Source organism: Pongo abelii, chromosome 14 (assembly GCF_028885655.2).
Source record: "Pongo abelii isolate AG06213 chromosome 14, NHGRI_mPonAbe1-v2.0_pri, whole genome shotgun sequence".
NCBI lineage: Eukaryota > Metazoa > Chordata > Mammalia > Primates > Hominidae > Pongo > Pongo abelii.
In genome coordinates this window covers 53,530,145-53,555,067 of record NC_071999.2, presented here as the reverse complement: position 1 = coordinate 53,555,067, position 24,923 = coordinate 53,530,145, and the positions used below count along the sequence as shown (strand labels likewise).

The following is a 24,923-nucleotide window of genomic DNA, read 5'->3' as shown; positions in this document are numbered from 1 at the left end:
GGTATAACACCAAGCTGAGGGAAGAGAGAGACCCTCTCATATTGTTTTATACTCAGTATCTGTTTTAAGAAAAAACAAAAAGGAAGTAAAACCAAAGACAGGCAGCTCGGCGCCAGGCCCGAAACCAGGCCTGGGCCTGCCTGGCCTAAACCCAGTAGTTAAAAATCAACTCATAACTCAGAATCCAATGTTATTCATAGATTCCAGACATTGTATAGAAGAACATTGTGAAACTCCCTGCCCTGTTCTGTTTCTCTCTGACCACCGGTGCATGCGGCCCCTGTCACGTACAGCCTGCTTGCTCAAATCAATCACGACCCTTTCATGTGAAATCTTTAGTGTTGTGAGCCCTTAGAAGGGACAGAAATTGAGCACTCGGGGAGCTCAGATTTTAAGGCAGTAGCTTGCTGATGCTCCCAGCTGAATAAAGCCCTTCCTTCTACAACTCGCTGTCTGAGAGGTTTTGTCTACGGCTCGTCCTGCTACAAAGCTATAGCCTGACCACGTTGGGCACATGTTTTCAAAACCTTTGAGACTATGCCTCAGGCTATGGTTGCTCATTTTTTGGCTCGGAGTAAAACTCTTTAAATATTTTACGGAGTTTGGCCTTTTCATTGACACTCCCAAACAAAATTTTCCAAGGGACTTTCCTTCAGGTGTGTCTTAGGCAGTTTGAGGGCCACCAGCCCTAAGGAGCTGCCCAAGGAGACATAGTGACCTCTCAGCCAGGTGGCCGGGACAAAGCCATCAGACTCACAGACATGTCACCTAAACAGATGTGCACACACACTCATAGGTAAAGGCAAACATAGAAACAACATTTACCAACATGAGGCAACAGAGAGGCCAAAACAGGTGTCACAGGCCAGGCACTGAGGGGACATGACTCTCAGGCTGGAGGGAAAGGGCATTTGTCCCTACGCAAAATTCAGCTGCCCAAAGCAACATCCCGCTGAGGAATGAATGGTACTCTCTGAATTCCAGGGTCAAGTCAAGCTGCCACTAAAGTCTGACTTTGCTTCTTCTTTCTTTACTCATTCCTCAGCAGCCCCTCATCCCCCACAGACTAAGAATCACCACACACACTGGCCACCTCGCCAGCTGAGGGCAAGAGGTAAGGCAGAGAATGTCTACAGTGGCAATATGGTTTGGCCATATCTTTACATCTTGATTTGTAATCCCCATAATCCCCAAGTATCAAGGGAGGGCCCAGTGGGAGGTGATTGGATCATGGGGGCAGTTTTTCCCATGCTGTTCTCACGATAGTGAGTTCTCACGAGATCTGATGGTTTTACAAGGGGCTTTTCCCCTTTTGCTTCCTTCACACATGCTCACTCTCTCCTGCTGCCATGTGAGAAGGTCCAAGCTTGCTTACCCTTTGCCTTCTGCCATGATTGTCAGTTTCCTGAGGCCTCCCTAGCCATGCAGAACTGTGAGTCAATTAAACCTCTTTCCTTTATAAATTACCCAGTCTTGAGTAGTATATTTATAGCAGTCTAAGAACAGGCTAATACAAGTAGGGTGGGGTGTGGGGGTGTCTTAGCTCTGGCTGCTGTGATAAAAATACCATAGCCTGGGTGGGTTAAACAACAAACATTTCTTTCTCAGTTCTGGAGCTGGAAGTCCAAGATCAGGGTACCAGCATGGCCAGGTTCTTGGTGAGGGCATTCTTCTGCCTTCTTGTGTCTTCACCTGGCAGAGAGAGGAAGCAAGCTCTCTCCTGTCTCTTCTTGTAAGGGGACAAATCCCATCATTAGCTCTCCACCCTCAAGAACTAATTAACTCCTGGGTTTCAATATATGAATTTGCAGGGCGGGGAGTGGGACACAAACAAGGAGTTCATAACAGGACACTCTCCAGATTAGGACCCAGAACACTGCAGGAAGCAGAAACCAACTGTAGAGAAATAATATGCACCATCCCTAGTCTAAAGTATAACTTACCCACAATGGTCACCCCAGGAAGATTAAATGATATGCTAGTGGGAAAAAGTGCAGAAAAAAATATCTGCACAGGGTTGACAAGAATGCCATGCTGGGTTCCGGACAGAAGTATAGTTATAATTAATCATTAATCAGGCCGCACTTTGGCCCAATTCCTTTTTGCTAAAAGTCACTAGATCCTTACTATTTGCATCCCCATTGTTCCTAGAGATAGGATTTCTGATGTTAGGTCAAAAGACTATTTAAAAATTGATTTGCATCCACATTGTTACTATAAATAGGATCCCTGACATTAGAATCATTAGACTTTTATTTAAGGATTGCTTAAGATGTTTTTCAGCCCCTAAATTCCAGCAACCAGTTTGAAAGCCCCCACAGAGAAACAGGGTGAGCATGAGAGCACAACTGCTTTCATCTCCCTGTCCTGTGACTACACCCTGCACTTTTCAACCAATCAAAACTCTCCACCCTTTGACCCCCTCCAAAACCCTTAAAAACTCTAACCCCAAATTCCTCAGGGATATACTTTTTTTTTTTGAGACAGAGTCTCCTGCTGTCGCCAGGCTGGAGTGCAGTGGTGCAATCTCGGCTCACTGCAACCTCCGACTCCTTGGTTCAAGCAATTCTCCTGCCTCAGCCTCCTGAGTAGCTGAGATTACCGGCATGCACCACCATGCCTAGCTAGTTTTTGTATTTTTAGTAGATGGGGTTTCACCATGTCGGCCAGGATGGTCTCGATCTCCTAACCTCATGATCTGCCCACCTCGGCCTCCCAAAGTGCTGGGATTACAGGCGTGAGCCACTGCACCTAGCCGGGAGGTGAATTTGAGTTTCCCTCCCATCTCTTCTTTCGGTGACCCTATGATTAAACCTCTTTCTCAGCTGCAACCCAGTGTCTCAGTGTAATGACTTGCTGTGTGCATCAGTCAATGAGCCTATTAAAGTTAAATGACTACAAAGCTCATTGGGGAAGTGCCCCTCCATACTTACCCGTCTGCTCACTGGAGCTGACAAGAATAGAGGCTTGGGTGCCAGCGGACCAGATGGGGTGAAGTGGGGATTACGTAGACAGAACGGGAAAGGAGGGGCCTTTCCAACTAGAGGGATGGAAGGGAAGCATCACAAGTGGTCTAGTGACACAAAGAGGCCAGGCTGCCTGGCTAGGTGTGTTCTACAGAAGGTGGCTGGTGTCACAGAAGAGGCACCAGCAAAAAGTCAGATTCTATGTCCCTGCCTCTCCTGACTGACACTACCCCTCAGCAAGTAAGAGAGGTTGAGGGACAGACTGGGGAGATGTGGCTTGGGCCTGACGATGGGCACTTCAAATGTCAGAGTGGGTAGTTCAGACTTGATCCTGACAGGGGCATCTTCTGTCTTGTGTCTAAGCAAAGCAATGTAATCGCCCAATGGGCTCATCTTGCCCACTGCCCAGATACAGCTGATTTGTCAAGACAGGGGAATTGCAATAGAGAAAAAGGAGTTAGCTAAATGAAAGACCAGAGTTTTATTATTACTAAAACCAGCCTCGCTGAAAATCCAGAGGCTTCAGTTTTTTAACAATAGTTTGGTGGGCAGGGAGCTGGGGAAGGGGTGCTGCTGATTTGTTGGGGATGCAATCACAGGATCATGGAAAATAGTCCTCATGCGCTGAGTCAGCTTCTGGGTAAGGGCCATGGGTCTGGGTGGAGTCATCTGGTTGTCAGAAATGCAAAAATCTGAAAAGACATCTCGAAAGGCCAATTTTAGGTTCTACAATAGTGATGTTACTTACAGGAGTAATGGAGGAAATTACAAATCTTGTAACCTCCAAAACAATGACTGGTAATCATTTAACTATGCCTGCATCTTAGCAGAATTCAAGCCCCTCTAATAATCCTAACCTTCCTAACCTTGTGACCTTTCGTTAGTTTTACAAAAGTAGTTTAGTTTTGGGAAGGCTTATTATAATCCTTGCCTTAAGGTTAAACCAGAAACTAAATTTATCCAAAAGCTAGCTTGGCCCATGCTCCAGAATGACCAAGGTTAATTTGAAGGTTAAAGGCAAGATGGAATTGGTTAGAGAAGGTCTCTTTGACTGTCATAATTTTCTCACTGCTATAATTTTTGCAAAGGTGGTTTCAGCAATCTGGGGTAATTTGTATGACAGATATCCTGTTCTTTTTCTTAATTTTATTTTATTTTATTTTTGAGATGGAGTTTTGCTCTTGTTGCCTAGGCTGGAGTGCAATGGCATGATCTCAGTTCACTGCAACCTCCACCTCCCGGGTTCAAGCAATTCGCCTGCCTCAGCCTCCCGTGTAGCTGGGATTACAGGTGTCCACCACTGCGCCAGGCTAATTTTTTGTATTTTTAGTAGAGACAGGATCTCACCATGTTGGCCAGGCTAGTCTCGAACTCCTGACCTCAGGTGATGCACCCGCTTTGGCCTCCCAAATTGCTGGGATTACAGATGTAATCCCACCACACCCAGCCTTTTTTCTCTTTTTTTAATAAAAGTCTTGTTCTGTCACTCAGGGTGAGTGCAGTGGCACAATTATGGCTCACTGCAGCCTTAGCCTTCCGGGCTCAAGCAATCCTCCCACCTTAGCCTCCCAAGTAGCTGGGACTATAGGCACATAACACCATGCCTGGCTAATTTTTCACTTTTTAGTTTTTTAGGGATGGGGGGGTCTCACTATGTTGTCCAGGCTGGTCTTGAACTTTTGGACTCAAGAGATCCTCCCACCTCAGCCCCTCAAAGTGCTGGGATTACCGGTGTGAGCCACTGTGCCTGGCCTGAGATTAGCCTGTTCTTAAGCATTTCTAAAATGTTCATCCTGCCTAGCCTGCTTCCAGGACTTCTGGGTATCTCTGCTTCTTCCATCCTTTATGTTAGTGCTCAAAATATCTACCAATTTTCACTTCCTAGTTGGTTTCCTGTGATTGTTTCTAAACCTTGTGGCCAAGTTATTAGCACCTCATTTCATCTAAAAAGTCAAAACATGCTTACCTGCCTCACCCCAAATATGCTAATCTCTGATGGTACAAATGATCCCCTGTGATTAGACCTTCCTGTCGTGTCTCCCCTGCAGCTAATCAGAAAAGCATCCACCTTTGACAATCACTCATCCTGGCAGCTCTGTTTCCTTTTTATCATTCATTCCCTGTTGCTTCCCTGAGCATAGCATCAGCTCGTGTTAGACCAGATAACCTGGAGCCCATCAGCAGGCTCCAACACAGACCACTGTAGACAGAGGCTGGACGTTAGCCCAACTCCGAGGAGGGGCCGCAGGCTTTCTGTGGGTGCAAGCACTTGGGAGGAAAACTTGGTTGTGGCAGCAGTCAAGACGGGAGCCTCCAGAAGTGAACACTGAAGCCTTCCACTGTTGCTGCTGTGCTCCCCTTCACGCCCCCAGATGACTGCGTTAATTTTCAAAAGTAAAATAAGGGGTTTCCTCCAAAAGTTTAACCCAAAATTTAAGTATAATCTTTAATTCATAAAAGCACTACTTAGTAACTGAAAGAGTAGGTACAAGGTGATTGTTCTATTACTAGATTCAGAACTCATGGGATTCCCTAACCCATATAACCAAAGGATTTGAGAACTGCTGGTCTTCCTGCATGTTCCATGGTTGAAATAAAGGGATTTTTTTTTTATTTAAGGAAGTGAGACAAGTGGTGACAGAGGTGGAAATAAAAAGGTGAAAGCTGAAAGGCAATAGTTATAAGCATCAAAAAAAAAAAGGGAGAGAAAACAGACAAACCTCAGTCATTAAGGAAAAGTGTACCTTGCATGTGTAACTGATAAATTCACTTTTGGTAGAGAAAGAGTGCAGTTCTTTTTCGATGTGTGAGGTAGTTCAAGGTTGTGTAGCAGTATTTCCTGAGATGAGGGATAAACAGATGAAACAAACATTTCAGTAAGGTATGAAAATTAGGACATTTGAATCCCTGTATAGAGTTGCCAGGTGAAACACAGGACACCCAGTCATATTTCAATTTCAGATAAATAATTAATAATTTTTAAACCCAAGTATGTCCCAAGTCTTATATATTAAAGATTATTCATTATTTATATGAAATTCAAATTTAACTGAGCATTTTATATTTTTATTTGCTAAGTCTGATAACCCTAATAATGCAGAAAAAAAAATGGAAAACAAAAACTCTCATGGAGTTTGGCATGAGAATGGCATTTAGAACACAAGAGAAAGGTCAGTGAGAGGTCATCCAATGAACACCACAAAGGGTTTTTTATAGAGGATGTTGAAAAAAACATGCGGTAAAGAGTCAGCTTCTTGGCTCTATAAAAGGCTGGCTTTGTTTCTTAGCAGGATGGAGGCTGCCCTCGCTAACCCCAATTTACAGCCAGATTGGAAAACTCTCTCAGAGTAGAACTGGTCTCCATGAGAACATGCTGGCTGCCAAATACCCAGAGGCTTTTTCAAGTGCCAGGTGTGCAGAGCCCAGAGAAAGTGGTCAGTGGAAAATGGCAGGTTGAGTGAGAGGCAGTGGAGGAATTCTCTAAATTTTAGCATCTAAAGAATGGGCAACTATTTCATAAAATGAATTAGCAATCCAAAGTGTTCCTATCTGGACTCATTGGCCCATGTTCAATTTTTAAGTATAAAAATGAACAGATTGGCCAGGCGCAGTGGCTCACGCCTGTAATCCCAGCACTTTGGGAGGCCAACGTGGGTGGATCACTTGAGGCCAGGAGTTTGAGACCAGCCTGGCCATCATGGTGAAATTCCATCTCTACTCAAAATTACAAAAATTAGCTGGGCATGGTGGCACACACCTACAATCCCAGCTACTTGGAAGGCTAAGGCACGAGAATTGCTGGAACCCAGGAGACGGAGGTTGCAGTGAGCCAAGATCGCATCACTGCACTCCAGCCTGAATGATGGAGTGAGACTTGGTCTCAAAAAAAAAAAAAAAAAAAAAAAAAAAAATTATCCTGTGTGGTGGCAAGCGCCTATAGTCCCAACTTCTCAGGATGGTGAGTTGGGAGAGTTGCTTGTGCCAAGGAGGTAGAGGCTGCAGTGAACCAAGACTGTACCACTGCACTCCAGCCTGGGCAACAGAGCAAGACCCTATCTCTGGAAAAAGAAGAAAAGGAACAGATATTCAGCCAAAGTCACTCAGCGGTTTAACAGCAGCACTAGGAACAAGAAGCTCCCAGGCAAGAAACCATCATGTTGGGCCATCTACCTTAGCACATATTTCCATTCAAGAACTTGCCTTCCCATGTGATAGCCAAGACTTTCATCTTTATAGTACAGAATGAAACCACACTTTTCCAGAGGCATAATTCTTTATGCATTGAGTAATAAAACAATTTATGCAGTCTCTGTTTTCTCAGTTCTTTGGTCCAGCTCAGTTGGTTTGCTTTGGAAAACCCTCACACTGCAGAATCCTTCCAACTACCCTCCTATTTATTTGCGGATTTATGATTATCCAAATGAACTTAATCCTTATCAATTTAGATATGCTTTAGGTAGAACTTTTTCATCCCTTGTCCTGTTAGGTTGATGGAAAAGTAATTGCAGTTTTTTTTCCATTAAAAGTAAGGGCAAGAACTGCAATTACTTTTGCACCAAAATACTTCTCATTTATCCTGTCCCCATTAAGTGATGGTACATAACCCATCATTTAAATCAAAGCTACACATTTAGTTGGGAGTTGTATACTTTGGAGGTTAGGATAAAGTTTAATTTCTGTTTATTTTATTATGCATCTGTGTCTTTGATAAAATTTGGAAGGATTCCCAAAGACCTGTGGGCACTTGGCATGTTTTTAAAGCTACGGGAATCAACAAATGAATCTGGATCTTGAGCACAGTCTTTCCTATGAAAGGGAAAAAAAAATCCATGAACTCAGGTTGGGCTTCCTGTTTTCCCCTGGATGCCCAGCACACCAAGGTCATCACTGAACTCAGATCTACTGACCTTTAAGCACCAGGCAGCACCTTCGGAATGCTATCTGAAGGTATGCCATTGTGATATTATAAAATGTACTTTTGGTCTTCCTACCCATTTCCTGAAATACAACTCCAAAAATTCTTGGAATCTTCAGTGATATGTGTCCTTCTGTGTGCCAACCAGCTGACTGGTGGCCGGCAGCCCCTAGATAGCTTCAGTATGGGGGCTGGTCACCAGAAAGATCAAGGCAGGACTAGAAGATGGGGACTTTCAGCCCCAACCCCTACCTCCAGGGAGGGGAGAGGGGCCGAAGTTTAAGTTGATCACCAATAGCCAGTGGTTTTATCAATCATGCCCACATAATAAAGCCTCTATAAAAACTCAAAAGGACAGTGTTATGAGAGCTTCCAGATAGCTAAACTCATGGAGGTTCCTGAAGGCTCCTGGGAGGTCATGGAAGCTTCACGCTCTTCCCCCATATCTTGCCCTATGCGTCTCTTCATCTGTATCCTTTGTAATGTCCTTTATCATAAACCAGTAAATGTGTTTCTCTGAGCTGCTCTAGCAAACTAATTGAAGCAAAGGAAAGGGTTTTGAGAACCCCAATTTGTAGCCAGTAGGTCAGAAACACTGGCAAAATAACCTGGAGCTTGCAATTGGCATCAGAAGTTAGAGGTGGGGGCAATCTTGGGGACTGAGCCCTCAGCCTGTGGGATCTGACATTATCTCCAAGTAGACAGGTTGGAATCAAACTGGACCAGAGGATACCCAGCTTGTGTCCCCTCCAGAACTGATCGATTGCTTGCTTGCTGGTGGGGAGACATCCCACACATGTGGTCACAGGTGTCGTCTGTGCTAATTGTTGGGGTATAAGAGCAGAGGACAAACAGTTTGAGTTTTTCCACACTTGGTCATCATCCATGACAAATTCCCTGATCACAATCACAATTCCCTCACCCTCACGGATGCCTTTTGCTGGAGCTCCAGAAGCAGCTATCAGGTTTTAGAACCCAACCTGTTGTTCTTTAGACATGTGGTGAGAAGTGCCTGCTTTGATCTGAGGAAATAGGATAGCAATTTCTGAGTGCCTGCCCTGTACCAGATATTGAGCTAGACAGCTGGGAAGTATAGAGGTGGAATTGACTCTCTCTCTTCAAAGGGCCTTGAGACGTGTAGTTAAAGAATTATAACACAAGGCAAAACACAAGACATGCCCTTAAAAAGTACACCATGTTGGCTAGGTGCGGTGGCTCTCAGCTGTAATCCCAGCACTTTGGGAGGCTAAGGTGAGTGGATCGCTTGAGGTCAGGAGTTCAAGTCGAGCCTAGCCAACATGGTGAAACCCCATCTCTACTAAAAATCCAAAAAATTAGCTGAAGTGGTGGCATGAGCCTGTAATGCAAGTTACTCGGGAGGCTGAGGCAGGAGAATCACTTGAACCCAGGAGGCAGAGGTTGTAATGAGCTGAGATCATGCCACTGCACTCCAGCCTGGGCAACAGAGGGAGACTCAGTTTCAAAAAAAGAAAAAAAAAAAAGGTACAGAATGTTAGAGGAGTGAAGAGGAAGCAGTAATCAGGAAATAGTATTATAGCTTTAAAAAGATTCCCATTTTTACAAAGGTGAAAGTCAAGGCAAGTCAGATATGGTGCAAAGGGGGAAGCAGGTTCTATCAACGGGCAGTGGTCAGGTGGTGCAGGACCTGAAATATCCTGGTCTGACTTTCAAGGTGCTCCTCAGCAGACAGTGAATCATCTTAGTGTCTCCCTCTCACCCAGGCCCTATGGTGTAACTATCTTCGTCCACCCTAGGCACTTTGTCCAGCCACCCACCAGACAGGAAACCTCTTGACCTGTCTGTATGAACAGACAGCTGCTATAAACTGGCATTCAGCTTTTGCTAGACAGCTCCTGGAGGCCAAAGTCATCTTCTAGACCTAGAGAAGGACAAGTTATTTTCCAGGAGGACTACTCTTTAAAAAGCATGACACAGGCATATCACAGCCATGCCCTCTATGTGCCCCTGAAGGAAAGCTGTTAAAGACCAGAGCAAGAGTGGGGAGATAAGAAAAGCTACCTGAACATAAATGATATCTTGCACCCTGGTCTGTGGCCAGAGCATGGCCCCAGGGGAGCTGTGTTCCTCCTCCAGCGAAGTAGACCAGCTGTCCACAAACCGAAGGATGTCACCCCTTAGATGGGATGTGTGTTCCACATTCTCAACCTCTGCATGTCCTCCTTAAAACTGATTGTCAGGAAAGTTCCTGGGGTAGCTCAGTGGGCTGCTCCCCTGCCTCTTGTACCTTTCACAATCTCCCTTCTCTCTGTTTACAAGAGAAGACATACACCTTTTACCATCCTGAAACTTATAATACACTGTCCTGGTAATCCCAGCACTTTGGGAGGCTGAGGCGGGCAGATCACCTGAGGTCGGGAGTTCGAGACCAGCCTGACCAACATGGAGAAACCCAGTCTCTACTAAAAATACAAAATTAGCCAGGCGTGGTGGCACATGCCCGTAATCCCAGCTACTCAGGAGGCTGAGGCAGGAGAATCACTTGAACCTGGGAGGCAGAGGTTGCGGTGAGCCAACATCACATCATAGCACTCCAGCCTGGGCAACAAAAGCGAAACTCCATCTCAAAAAAAAAAGAAAAAAGAACTTGCACCAAACAATGGGATGATAAGAAAATTTAGAGCTAAGACAGGAGAGTCCCATGAAAGTAAAACTCCTTTTGTTTTCTCAGAAGACACCCCTAAAGAGGCAATGCCTGGGTCACCTGTGCCAGCTCTATCTAGTCACCTGCCTCAGTGTTAGAAGTCAGCAGTGCAATGATGTCTTCCAAAGCACAGTTCTGTTGAATTGAAGTCAGTCAATGATATGGTTTGGCTGTGTCTCCACCCAAATCTCATCTTGAATTGTAGCTTCCATAATTCCCACACGTTGTGGGAGGGTGCCAGTGGGAGATCATTGAGTCATGGGGGCGGTTTCCCACATACTGTTCTCATGGTAATGAATAAGTCTCACAAAATTTGATGGTTTTATACGGGGTTTCCCCTTTCGCTTGGCTCTCTTTCTCTCTTTCCTGCTGCCATGTAAGACATCCCATTGCTCTTCCTTCATCTTCCACCATGATTATGAGGCCTCTCCAGCCACATGGAAGTGTGAGTCCATTAAACCTCCTTTTCTTTATAAATTACCCAGTCTCGGATAAGTCTTTATCAGCAGCGAGATTAATACAGTCATGTAAACTATTTTTCTGTCAGAAAGCAATTCAAAGTTAGCTGATTGGTTTGACAATGAGGGCTGGCTTTGCCCACCAGGTGATACAGACGGTGTTTTTCATAAACTAAACTGGATACACTCAATCTGCAACTATTTAAAGCTCAGAAAATATGTGGGAAAGAACATCCTTTGCAACTATTAACGTGATAAGGCAAATTTAGATGTCAACTTAAAAACATGCAAGGAGGCACATGATTATTCACAATTATTTTAGGGGGGGATGTGAGAAAAATCTGGAAGACCATTGAATCTTCCAGTTCTCTTCAAATTAACCAGTGTTGGGAAGTTCATTTAACCACCTAGAGTTGCAATCCTAGTTTTGCTCTGCAGAGGGCAGCATTGCTAAAATATTATTCGACTGTAAAGAAAGGATTTTTTTTTTTTTTCCAGGTAAGCACTGTTTAGATTTTATTTTATTTTATTTTATTTATTATTATACTTTAGGTTTTAGGGTACATGTGCGCAATGTGCAGGTTAGTTACATATGAATACATGTGCCATGCTGGTGCACTGCACCCACTAACTTGTCATCTAGCATTAGGTATATCTCCCAGTGCTATCCCTCCCCCCTCCCCCAGGATTTTTTTTTTTTTAACAAGCTCTTTTTAGGCTAACTTACCTCTCCTGTCTTGTGGCATTTTTTTTTTAATTCTTAATTTTTAATTTTTATGGGCACATAGTAGGTCTGTATATTTGTGGAGTACATGAGATATTTGGGTACAGGCATGCAATGCATAATAATCACATCATGGAAAGTAGGGTATCCATCCCCTCAAGCATTTATCTTTTGTGTTACAAACCATCCAACTATACTCTTTTAGTTATTTTTAAATGTACAATTAAATTATTATTGACTATAGTCACCCTGTTGTGCTATCAAATACTAGGTCTAAGCTTCAGCATTTATGGCCTCGAGGAGAGAGTTGCTATTTGACCAGAACAGAAATACAAAAGGCCTCTGTGTCAGGCACATTTTTCCAGGGCAGAAACAGCATTTTTTTTCCTTTTCTAAACAATTATCTTCCTTTCCGGAGTCTAACACGGTGCCCAGCACCAAGAAGCGAGTGCCCAAAAAGTGTATGATGGATGAAAAGTAGTGCAGTCTCCAACTCCAGGGAAGCTTTGGGTTAAACATGCAAGACATGGCTCACCAGCATTCCTGAAACTCTAAAACCCGCCTTGATCAGATTGCTCCAAGTTCAAACAATCCTTAGAAAGAGCAGCCACCACCTGGAAGGACTTTGGCACCGGCTGACACAAAATGGCCTGACTCCAGCTACACCTGGTTATGGTGCTCTTTGGCCCCTGGAAATCTTCTGATGCCATTTCACTAAGAAAGTCACATGATTTTCTTATAGTTAGTAAATTCTTGCCAGGCCTTAAATAAATGGCCAAAATTTTACACTTAAAGCGCAGGTTAAGTATGGAGACAAATTACCTATACTTCCCGGTGAATTCAGCTGTAACAGGAATTGAAACTTTCTCTCAAAAATAAGAAAGGGAAGGGAGATCAGGTTGAAAGAAAAAGCATGAAGTAATGAATTTTGACTGAGGCTCTCAATTCCTCTTTTCCAACTTCGTGTCTCCTCCCTGTGGTGTTCAGCTCCTACCCCCAGCTAAGTGTCTGCAAGTTATTTCTGACTGCAGAAATTGTCTGCAGGCAAGTTTTAACTTGTGGGTGTTAACTGCTTCCACCAGGGCATTTGAGTATTTGTTTAATTTGAACTAAAATAAAGGGTTATGCTTCCTGTAAAGGGATCCCAGCATCAGGAACAAGTGTGGCAGGCAGCGTTTCCAGAGAACAGGCTCTCTGGCTGCTGCTAAGCCTGGAGACAGGCAGGGGAGGAATACAGTGGCTTCCACCCAGTATCCTCCCATGGAGCTGCAAAGGTCCCACCGCTAATAAGAGGATGGGACTGAGTCAAGGTCTGTCGAACTAGAAACCTGTGTTCTTAACTCACCGACTCTGCTATTCTCACTCTCTGGACTGGCCCAGACTGGCCCTGGACAGGCTCAATACACATTTGTTGAGTTAAAAACAAAAAAAAACAAAATCTCATTGAGAAAGAAAAGAAACTTTATCCGAAGAATGTGAGCCATTTTAAATTATCAGGCCCAAAGAGGCATTGAAATGTGACAGCAATTATGTCTCACTCCCCGCCTTGAGCTAAGTAATCACCTCTTGAAGCCACTTGATATGTGGGCTCAAGACTGACTGACACCAAGTGGCCATACATTAACCTAACAATGCCATATGCTAGATACCATAGCTCTTACCCTATAGCTCAACAAGGTATAGCCAATCACGAATCAATATTACTTCTGTAAGCCAGTGAGAATTCCTGCTAAACAACTTTGTATCAGCGTATTCCTTGTTCCCTTTTGCCTTTAGAAACCTGCTGTGGTCGGGTGTCAGGTCTCATGCCTGTAATTCCAGTATTTTGAGAGACTGAGGCAAGAGGGTCACTTGAGCCTAGAAGTTTGAGACCAGCCTGGGCAATATAGGGAGACCTTGTCTCTACGAAAAATTTAAAAATTAGCCAGGCATGGTAGCATGTACCTGTAATCCCAGGTACTTGGGAGGCTGAGATGGGAGGGTTGCTTGAGGCCGGCAGGCCAAGGCTGCAGTGAGCCATGATTGTGCCACTGCACTCCAGCCTAGGTGATGGCGTGAGACCCTGTCTCAAAAAACAAACCAAAAAAAAAAAAAAAAAAAAAAAAAAAAAGACCCTGCCTGTAACAAATACATAAGGGAGCACTTCCCAAGACAACTTGGAAGTTTTTCCTGGGCCCCTGTCCTCACTGTGACTCAAGTTAACTCCTTAAAATTGTATTTTGTGCCTCAGCTTCTTCCTTTAGGTTAACTCCCATGAAGAGCTTTGAAAGAAATAAAAGGATATTACATCCTCTTGGATCAGTCTTGTAAGTAAAAATCACTAGTAAATACAATATTCATGGTCATAGCTAATATACTATTTCTGTTTGTGTCTTAGAAGGAGGAAGGGAAGGGAGAAGGAAAGGTGAGAGGAGAGGACGTGATATCTTTGACCTGTGTCCACCTCTCTTTCCTAATAGGCAAATGGAGAACCTGCTCTCTGGGAGAAAAGTCAAATCAGTCCCAAGGCTCTCTTCTCCCACTAAGAACAACTGGTTCCTTCCTTCAGAGGAAGATGTGTTATTCCCACCAGTAGTGGTGAGCGCCTGGATTCCAAAAGGGTTAAGAATTCGGAGATGTGACCTGCCTCATTCTGAAGAACGTGGCCCAGCATGTGTATGAAGCAAATAATTGCTCCACAAACCCTGAGAATTTGATCACTGGCCAGAGTAACGCTGAGGAGCCATCCTGTCTTCTGCTTGAGTGTCTTCACTCTGGGGATTCTGGCAGGCTGGTTTCCTGGCCAGATGTTTCTCATCCACACCTGTGGACCTCAGGAAACCAAAGGTGACCTCCGCTGGCATGGCCTTGATTTCCTTTCCACCAATGCCCATGAGATGTAGAAATTGAGCGAACATTCACACCAGGACCATACTCTCAAACAAGCAGGTTGGGGCAGGGAAACTCCATCACATCATGGTGAGGCAGAGATGCTGCAGCCCCCCAGATCGTTGTGTGGTAGAGGTGGCATCATTTTACTATGTCTCCTCCCTGCATTCAGTGAAGTCTGTGAAGGGAGGGGTCAGTGCAGCAAGGAGCTCGCTCTGCCCCAGAGGAGAGAGTGAAATGTTCGAGGATACATGAAGGCAGTTACTCTGCCTACCTTTTAAAACTCTTTCCTCCTGGGGAACAGGTTTATTCTGTACTCCTAAACAGACTATATCCATTTATTCACTCCTTCTATAAATATTTGAGAAAAACCTACTATATGCCAAGCACTTTTCTAGGCAAAGGAAATGCAATAGCCCTTTCTTCCCATAGCTTCCAGCCTGGTGAGGAATAAAGGAATTAAATAATCAATTACAATAAAGGGTGCTCAGTGTCATAACAGGAGGGGTACAAGTGTCACAGAGCAGGTGCACCTAACGTTATTCAGGCTGTTTCTGCCAGCTGTGGGATTTGATTTCATCCTACTTGTAAGCTAATTAGTTAGCCTGTTACTGTATCATGAATGTTGTCAGACAACATGAGACTCCTGGGTCAGAGACAAGGGACCTTATTACTTACAGTCACCAAGCAGCATAAGCATTATGTTTGAGCTGTTTTCCCTGCTTCCAAGTCCCAGAGGGCAACATGGGGCTCAGATAAATGCTGCCATGCAACAGGTTGTGTTACAGGAGAAGAACCTAGGCTTGGGGAATCCACCTCTTTCACAGCTGGTGGTAAGGAAACCTGCTCTTTGTTGGGGGGAGATATTATCTCGTCCCTCAAGGTTATTCAGAGCAAATAACCTGAGAAAGGGCCCAAGTGAAAAGCAGTCAAACCCTTGCATTCTTGGAAAAACCAGCAAGAACATTCCAAGCTCGAGTACAAGGATGCTCAGGGCCTCTCATAATAGTTCTCCAGAAATTCAAATTCTGAATCCCCCTTCAAGCTCCACAGCTCTCTCTTTTGTCCAGAATTCTTTTTCCCTTTACCTTCCATTTTGATATTTAATCATGTGCTGCTTTTTGTTATCATCTTTTGTAGTCCCACAATGTCATCCACAAAAATTGGCTCCAAAACAACTTCTGAAGGAATAAAAGAAAGCTCTTCTGTAGCTACCTGTAGGTGACATGTGGACAGAGAAGAGGCAGGAACTCTTCATTTGTGATATTCACTCTGAAATTACCTTGGGTAAAGGGCTTAATTTCTTCCTTGTTAAATTCCTGGACTGTAAATTGAAGATAATGATATTTGCCTACCTTGCCTTTGGAATTAATTAGTGGTTGTGTTGCATTTGGAGTCTACAGATGAAAGCCTTTTTGTAAGTACAGGGTACCATCATCATCATTATTATCACCATCACATCATCTTCATCATCATTGCTATCATTGCCTTGGGTTCTGAAGATAAAAGTGATGGAATTCCCACACAAAGCTTCCAAGAAGCTTGACCTTTCTAACCCTTTCAACCTCCTCCTCTATGCTTTTTAGAAGGACTAACTCACTTTCCCCTTTTTTGAGACCTCACTGTCAGGAACTGACAGCCAGCCATAATTTCTGAGAGACCTATGTTTTGTACACCCTAACTTGACTGTGCATTTCTCTTGGCAATCAAGCCTAGACCTTTCAACCATACTTCAAATCCAGCATGTAAAAGAGCTGTATTAGAAGCAGAGGTAAGGAGACGCTTTTAAGAAAACTTTCCAAAAAAAATCTCGACCTGGCACGGTGGCTCACGCCTGTAATCCCAGTACTTTGGGAGGCGAAGGCAGGTGGATCACAAGGTCAGGAGATTGAGACCATCCTGGCTAACATGGTGAAACCCCGTCTCTACTAAAAATACAAAAAATTAGCCAGGCGTGGTGGCACGTGCCTGTAGTTCCAGCTACTTAGGAGGCTGAGGCAGGAGAATAGCTTGAAGCCGGGAGACGGAGGTTGCAGTGAGCCAAGATCACCCCACTGCACTCCAGCCTGGGTGACAGAGCAAGACTCCACCTCAAAAAAGAATAAAAAAAAAAAGAAAGACAGAAACTGCTTCCTTGTTTGAGGATTAAATGACTTATTTATGGAGTTCAGTGGCGCAATCTCGGCTCACTGCAACCTCCGTCAGCACAGTGAGCAATAGGAGTATTCCCAGCAATAGCTTAACTCTACCTGGAAGAGGCTACAACACACATATACACATCCCGTTAAACCCAAACTAAATGAATCTCCCACGCAACTCCCTAGAAATGCACTGACATACAATGCCACTGACGAATGAGGAAGAATGATGGGGGGAATCAGAAATGGGTGGAAGAGAACAGGGTCTTAATTGATGGTGGTTCAAATATTTCTTACAGATTTTACAGAAATCATACGACCGTAAGGTCTATCAAGCTTTTGCTTTTTTCATTCATAAACTGCTAGAGACACCTTGCTTTTGTAATACTGCTCCAGACTTGCATATAAACTCAGAGATAGATGTTGTGGCATGCGATTCTCATCAATACAGGAAAGAAAAATACATATGGTATATTAAAGTCATCTGTGCTGCATTTTCCAGTATATTCCTGACAGGAAAGAACTTGTATTTTGACTAGTCTTCTTTGACAACTGAATTTTCTACTTACTGACAATTGCAAGAATGCTCCATAGACTATCTTCCAGCTCCAAACATTTCAAACCTTGTTTATCCTCCACTCTCCTTATACTTAAGGACATGGTGATGTCATGACATGGCCTCTGTCTCCTTCACCTTCCTGTCACAGCTCCCACTCACGGAGTCAGCACAGTGAGCAATAGGAGTATTCCCAGCAACAGCTTAACTCTATCTGGAAGAGGCTACAACACACATACACACATCCCACTAAACCCAAACTAAATGAATCTCCCACGCAACTCCCTAGAAATGCACGGACATACGATGCCACTGACAAATGAGGAAGAATGATGGGGGGACATCAGAAATGGGTGGAAGAGAACAGGGTCTTAACTGATGGTGGTTCAAACATTTCTTACAGATTTTACAGAAATCATACGACCATGAGAACCTAGTTCTAGGGCCTTAGAAGGGCTGGCGCAAGTGAGGGCCCTGCCATGTAAGTTTCATTTCCTCTAGTTGGTGCTCAGGCAGGAAACAGGCAAATGTGCCAGTCCCTCCACCATGATGGAAACCATTATACACCTCTGCCCTGAGGATCCCAGGAGCTTGAGGACAGTGAAGGGACAGGACTGGCATCTGGCTCCCCAAAGCTGACCTTAGTTATGTGACTTCAGCAGGGTGAGTTGGGGGCAAGGAAGGGACATTCATATCAGTATCACCCTGGGAGTGCTTTCCCTGCCTGCTGGCAAAGGATGTGGTGTGAGTGTGTATGTGTGTGTGATGGGAGAGGGCAAGAAAGAAAGGAAAAGCCATCTAACTTTTCTGATCCTCAAAAGCTACTAGTAGTCACCAAAGGTCTCTTCTGACATTGAATCTTAGTTTCCCATCACCAAAATAATCAACTTATTTACGTATGACCATTTTTTCTAAACACAGCCATTTCTTCTTTATGTGCATGTATGTAAGCATTCTGTGAATTGTAACCACAACAGACTACCACAAAGGGCACTTTGGATCTGCCTCTCCCATCATCAGTTGTATGTTCAAAAGAAATAGAAATTAATATTACTGGTAGATGAAGTAAAATATAAATCAACTGGTGGATCAGTTTAAGGCAGAAAGGTAACATAACATATCCCATAGCCAAACAGAAATTATTCTTGAAAATCCCCTGTTTGCTTCAGGCTCTTGGAGGAAGAAATATTTTTAGAGGCCTACTTTGTGCCATTCATATTGTCTCCTTTAATCCTCACAATACTCCTGGGAGGAAGTATTTTTATTCATATTTTGCAGATGATGACACAAGACCATAGTGGAGAAGAATAGCAGGAAGTGTTGGGCCTGAACAAGAAGACACAGATAACAAGGGTCGTGTGACCCTCAAGCTTGTTTTTTCGCTACTCTAGATTGATAACTGAAAACCCCATAGCCTCAAGTTCCCCTGATGGCCAGAGTCCTCTTCACCTAAGTGCTCAGCATGCAGAACTGTCACACTGCGCACCTAGGCCCTGACTGGAAGCAAAGAGAGGCTTTTCTTCAGAATCCAGCAAAACACCTTCCTTGGACTTTATAGGCACCTCAATGTTTGCTGACTGAGCCAGGCAACTGATCAACATATTTCATTATTTTCCTGAAGAATTACCGCTACCCTTAGTGGTGAACCCCTAAGCTGGGATGGTTAGTAGAAAACTTATTTTAGAAGTACCTTAAAGCTCCATTTTGCAAACTCTACATTAAGGAGCATGGAAGGTCAATTGTGCCAAGCACGGGGTGCACTAAATCTCAGAATTCACACCTATATAATTCATCCATATAACCAAAAACCACTTGTACCCCAAAAGCTACTGAAATATGTATATATAATATAATACACACACACTTTTTTTTTCTTTGACCCAGGGTCTCACTCTATCACCCAGGCTGGAGTGAAGTGCCACGATCACAGCTCACTGCAGCCTTGACCTCCCAGGCTCAAGTGATCTTCCCACCTCAGCCTCCCGAGTGGCTGAGACTACAGGCACATGCCACCATGCCTGGCAAATTTTTGTATTCTTTTTGTAGAGACAGGGCTCTGCCATGTTGCCCAGGCTAGCCTCCAATTCCTGGGCTCAAGCAATCCTCCTGCCTCGGCCCCCTGAAGTGCTGGGAATACAGGAAAAAAATATTAAAAAAAAAAAAAAAAAGAAATATAGGCCAGATGACCACATCTGTAATCCCAGTACTTTGGGAAGCCAAGGTGGGCAGATCACCTGAGGTCAGGAGTTCAAGACCAGCCTGGCCAACATGGTGAAACCCTGTCTCTACTAAAAATACAAAAATTAGCTGTGTGTGGTGGCGGGCACCTGTAATCCCAGCTATTTGGGAGGCTGAAGCAGGGAGAATTGCTTGAACCCAGGAGGCAGACGTTGCAGTGAGCCAAGATCACGCCACTGTACTCCCAGCCTGGGTGACAGAGAAGACTCTGTCTCACAAAAAAAAAAAAAAAAAAAAAAAAAAAAAAAAAAAAAAAAGAGAGAGAGAGAGAGAAGTACAAAAAAAAAAAAACCTCCTCTAAATTCTGTCATCCAGAGACAAATACTGTTAACATTTTGTTGAATATCCTTCTGGATATTTCTCTATGCATCTACATTATTATCTATCTAAAAAAGTAAGAATGAATGTTCTATTTTCTCCAACATCTTTGGAGTCCTTTAAAATGTTCAAAAGGCCTATTGAGCATTTTCCATATTGACCTAATGAAATAATGAAAAAGAGTATTTGTCTACTTATTTATCCATCTGCATATTATTCCCTATAAAAACTGCTGTTGGATTTAAAAGAATTGTGCCACGTATGATGACTTTTTTTTAAAAAGTTCTCATTTTTTAGCCATTTTAAATAAATACAAGCAATGTTTTCACTCTGTACTCCTAGGAACCAGTCAGCCAAACATTGGCTTCCTCTCTGAGTTCACATGTTTGAGAGGAAATTTGATACTTCTTGCTTGCATGCCTAGGAGTTGTTTCAAAATGAAACCAGAATATTCCTAGTCTGCAGGCAGCTGCGGTATCCACAGACAACTGGAAATTATTCAGTTGCAGTGAAGTAGGTTAGAGACTCTCCCAGCACCCCACACACAAACAGAGGAGGACATGGATTCTTTTAAAATGAAGACTCAGGGGTCCATGACCGCAATTACAGAGTAGCAACCCTCCTGGGGCTGTTTGCTGTCTGTGGAGTGGGCGGTGTGGGGCCTCAGGAGAGGAAGGGGCTTGGGGTACTAGCCTTTTGATTCTGCCAAAACTTTAGAGACATTTCTCGAAGAACTAGCACACTATCTCTTTCTCTCTCAAAAATAAAAAATAAAATAAAAGAATTACATGAAACACATGGCAGGAAATGAAGGCTGTTGGGTTTTCTCCCACAATCTTGTATAGATATTTTAGGCTCTGTGGCAGAAAGAATGTCCTCCACCTGTCTGTGCTATTCACCATGCCCGACCCATGCCTTCAAGCTTCAAGCTTCGGATAACTTTTCTTTTCTTTTCTTTTTTTTTTTTTTTCTGAATTATGGTCTCACTCTGTCACTCAGGCTGGAGTGCAGTAGCACAATCATAGCTCACTGCAGCCTCCATCTCCCCAGGCTCAGATGATCCTCCTGCCTCAGCCTCTAGAGTAGGTGGGATTATAGGCATGCACCCGCATGCCCAGCTAATTTTTTAAATTTTTAATAGAGATGAGGTATCACTATGTTGCCCAGGCTGGTCTTGTACTTCTGAGCTCAAGCGATCCTGCTGCCTTGGCCTCCCAAAGCGCTGGAATTACATGTGAGTGTTTTTGATGACTTTTTAAATGATAAAAATAATCATCACTTATGAGTGACATCTTTCTCTTGGGCAGCACAAAAAGTTATATCCTTCTGGTTAGCCCTGACCTTTCCCTGTGAAACCCTAAATTTCATTCCACACAGGACTGTCGCGTGGCCGTCGGTGGCTGTGTCTCCCTGTCTCCAAGCATCCTCTCTCCCTCCCAGTGCCCTGTCATCTTCATCCCACTAGAAGCCCAAGCCTCTTCTAATGACGCTACATTCTCAGATCCCCGAAGCAGAGAACAGGAGCTGCTTCTACAGCCGCTCCAGACCCAGAGGCTGGACCTCACTTGTGAGCTGTTTACAAACACAGGGTCCTAGAGCCCAGCTCAGACAGACCTGCTAAATTGGAACCTGCATTCTGATGAGACTTTAGGTATGTGAAGCACTGGTCTATATCATTCTCCTGGGGCATAGTTTGAGCTTTGTCTCCTCAAACTTGCATGTGACCTGGGACAGGTCAGAACACATCTCTCGGGCCTCATTTTCTCATTTGTGGGGAGGAGGAAGTAAAGCCACTCCAGGGGACAGTGTGATAAATAGAACAGGCTGTGGAGTCAGGCCGCCTGTTGCACCACTAGGTCAAGTGATCCAAACTCTCTATGCCTCATTCTACTCATCTGCAAAACACCAACAGTAAGTACCCAACTGTTAGGGCTGTCACATGAAAGTGGAGTGAGAACATCTGTATTCATTTCCTATGGCTGCTGTAAAAAAAATTACCATAAATGTAGTAGCTAAAAACAACATAAATTTTTTAATCTTCCAGTTCTGGAGGTCAGAAGTCTGAACTGGGTTTTGCTGGGCTAAGATCAAGGTATCAGCAGAGCCAGGAGGCTCTAGGGGAGAATCTATTTCCTTGCTTTTCTAGCTCCTAGAGGGTGCCTGCGTTGCTTTGGCCTATGGCCCTCTTCCATCTCAAAAACAGCAGTGACCAGTCAAGTCCTCAAATCACATCACATCACATCACTCCAACATGTGCTCCTGTCCTTTCAGCTCCTTCTGTGACTCGCCTGCCTGCCACTGTTACCTGCAAAGATGCTGTGAAGACATGGGGCCCACCTGGATAATCCAGGACACTCTTCCCACCTTACAGTCAGCAGGTTAGCAATCTTAGTTTCTCCATTGCCTTGTAACATAGAATATTTATAGGCTACAGGGATTGGGGTATAGAGGTCTCTAGGGGGCCATTATTCTACCCACCACACATAAAAGGACTGCTTCTGTGCCTGGCAAGTAGCACACGATAAATGTCAGCTGTTTTTCTTGTGTTCTGTGATGCTGAAGACAGCCTGCCCCACCACGCGGGAGCAGAGCACTGGACTAGCTTTGTTTTTGCAATGAAGCGAGCAAGACATTGTCACTAGAAGCTTTCTCTTGTTCTGTCTTGTCTTACGCTCTCTAACTTTGGCTGCTGTGGCTGGACACACACAGATGTGTCTCCCTTGGCCTCTGGCAAGCCAGTCACAGCGACCCACCCACCATTCCATGTCTGAAGATTGAGAAACCTTTATGTATTAACTATTCATGGTTGCTAAGTACAGCCTCACTATGCAGTTATGGAATCCACTGCACCCATTTATCTGAATTCTTTCTTACAGACCACCCAGTCTATTTTGTGCATTCATTCATGCATACATGTACTCATTCATGCAGGAAATACTGAATGCTTATCATGTGCTAGGCGCTGGAGTTAACATAGATGAGTGATACTATCTCTGTCTCTCAGTAGAGGCCTCACTCCCTGCAGAGATGTTTTGTGAGCTACCAATGGGATCCAGAGGAAAGCTGAATGTCCCTGAGTCCCCCAGGCCTTGCTTCAATAGAGCAGTGTCAAATTTTTCTATTTTACATATTGGGGTTCTTGTAAGATTTTGTTTGAAAACAGAGTCTTCTTTCTAGTGCCTGGCACACAGTAGGCACTCATAAATGCGAACGAGTGTCTGGAGGCTGCTGGCTCAGGACATCAACTGCTGACACCCTGGGATCCTCATTTCAGGCTCCTTTGTCGCTAACCCTGGAAACTCCTCTCCCCTCAGGCTCTCCCTATACGTGTAGCCTCCTCCTCCGAACTTTATCGGCCTTCATTTCTGATTTATTTATTTATGTATTTATTGCTATTTCTGAGCCACATCTTTTGCCCTACTTCTGCTATTTCTGAAGGACATTTGGCTGTTCCTACCATCTTTCTCTCTCCTGTTAGCTAAATCCCATTTCATCATCATAATTGCATTCTACAAACTGCTGTGACATCTCCTGCCTTCCCCAACTTCAATATCTCTCTCCCCAACCCCAGCCCACCTTTACTGGGGAAGAGGAGTCATGCTACCTTCCCCACCTCAGCCCACCCTCTCTTCTCTTACTACCACAGGGCAGTGCAAATGTCTAACACTCTCACACAGCTCTTTTTACCCTGAGGCATTTGAAATTACTTGAATTAAGCTGCCCCATTATTTACTTTCAACAGCTTCTAATAACACCTTATATTTATAGTTCTTTAGAGTTTGCAAAGCTCTTTGACATTATCACATTTAATTTGAGCTGCAAACACCCTTATGAGGTAAGCAAGAACGTGACTTTTATTTTTGCTTTACAGGGAAGGAAACAGCCTCAAAGAGAACCAATGCTTTGCCCAAGGCCACTTGGCACTAAAGCAGAAAAAATGGCCCCAAACCCAGATTTTCTGAAGTCCAGCACTTTCTGCACCGTGTGTTGGGCCCCAATTTCAAAGATGACAAAGCTTCAGGACCTGTTTCAGTTTTGTTTTACGAATGGATTTGGCAAAGGAAGAAGGCAGTACAGTTAATCCTGGCTGCAGCCGCTGGAAAATTTGCTACACCCTCCTCAGTGCTAGCTGTGTATTGAATTTGGAATCTCAAACAAAGCTTGGTAGAAGGAAGACAAAAAAGCTTCCGTTTACATTCCATTTTGGTTCCCCCTTTGACTTCAAAGAAAGGAAAGAGAAGGAGGAAATTCACATTTTTGTCATTGTTACAGTCACTTTAATTATGCAACGTTTTGTTATGAAACACAGTTTTCTTTTTATGAAATAGTGCAGCCCTTTGGAAGCAGTGAAAATGCTAAGTTCAGAAAATTTTACACGGCACACCATTGATATGCATGATGATAGAAGAATAATTAAGGTGCTGTATCTTAATTATCTGGTAGCAGAAATATAAGTCTCCTAGTCTCAAGACTTCAAACAGTAAGCAGTGGACTGTACAAGATCACGAGGCAGTCACCCCCTGTCTGCTCTGTTCCCTCTCCTCTACAATTCTTGGAGAAAGCTGTATAGGTTGGGTTGTCCTCAAAACTTTAGACATATGTGAAATACACAGGATTTTGGAAAGTGGTGTTTTTGTTTGTTTGTTTTTTAAGGTACTAAAAGAAATAAGAGATTGTACCTTCTGAGTCAGGCAAAATGAATGGAAACTGTTGAAAGCTCCTTAGGAAAAGGGATCCCAGTAAAAGCTAATCAGTCTTCACATCAGCTTTCCCCTACTGGGTCACTTTAGGAGCAAAATAAGAAATAAATGATTACAAACTTGAATATGAGTCAAGAAGCACTCCTGACTAGGGATCACTGATTTGAGTTAAAGAATATAGAACGCCTTTCCATTAAAGGAAAAACTCTGTGGTTTTGAATTGGGAACAGGGGATTCAGTAAGATTCAGTCACAATTTAAATAAATATGTATTCTAACTATCTCTACTAAAGGGGCCGAGAAGCAGTAATATCTCAGTAGCAATGAACACATCTGACACCCAGATTTTGGTTTCTAAAT

General features: G+C 43.8%; 2 long non-coding RNA genes across 2 annotated transcripts; both read left to right on the top strand.

Moving 5' to 3' along the window:
• Nucleotides 1-1,319: 1,319 nt before the first annotated feature.
• On the top strand, nt 1,320-24,491 carry LOC100937858 (uncharacterized). The gene is made up of 4 exons (XR_010136698.1): nt 1,320-1,432; nt 18,700-18,970; nt 21,242-21,775; nt 23,736-24,491. It is a non-coding gene; the product is annotated as an uncharacterized LOC100937858 (long non-coding RNA).
• LOC134759851 (uncharacterized) lies at nt 10,949-15,091 on the top strand. The gene is made up of 3 exons (XR_010136699.1): nt 10,949-11,009; nt 13,977-14,052; nt 14,206-15,091. It is a non-coding gene; the product is annotated as an uncharacterized LOC134759851 (long non-coding RNA).
• Nucleotides 24,492-24,923: the final 432 nt, after the last annotated feature.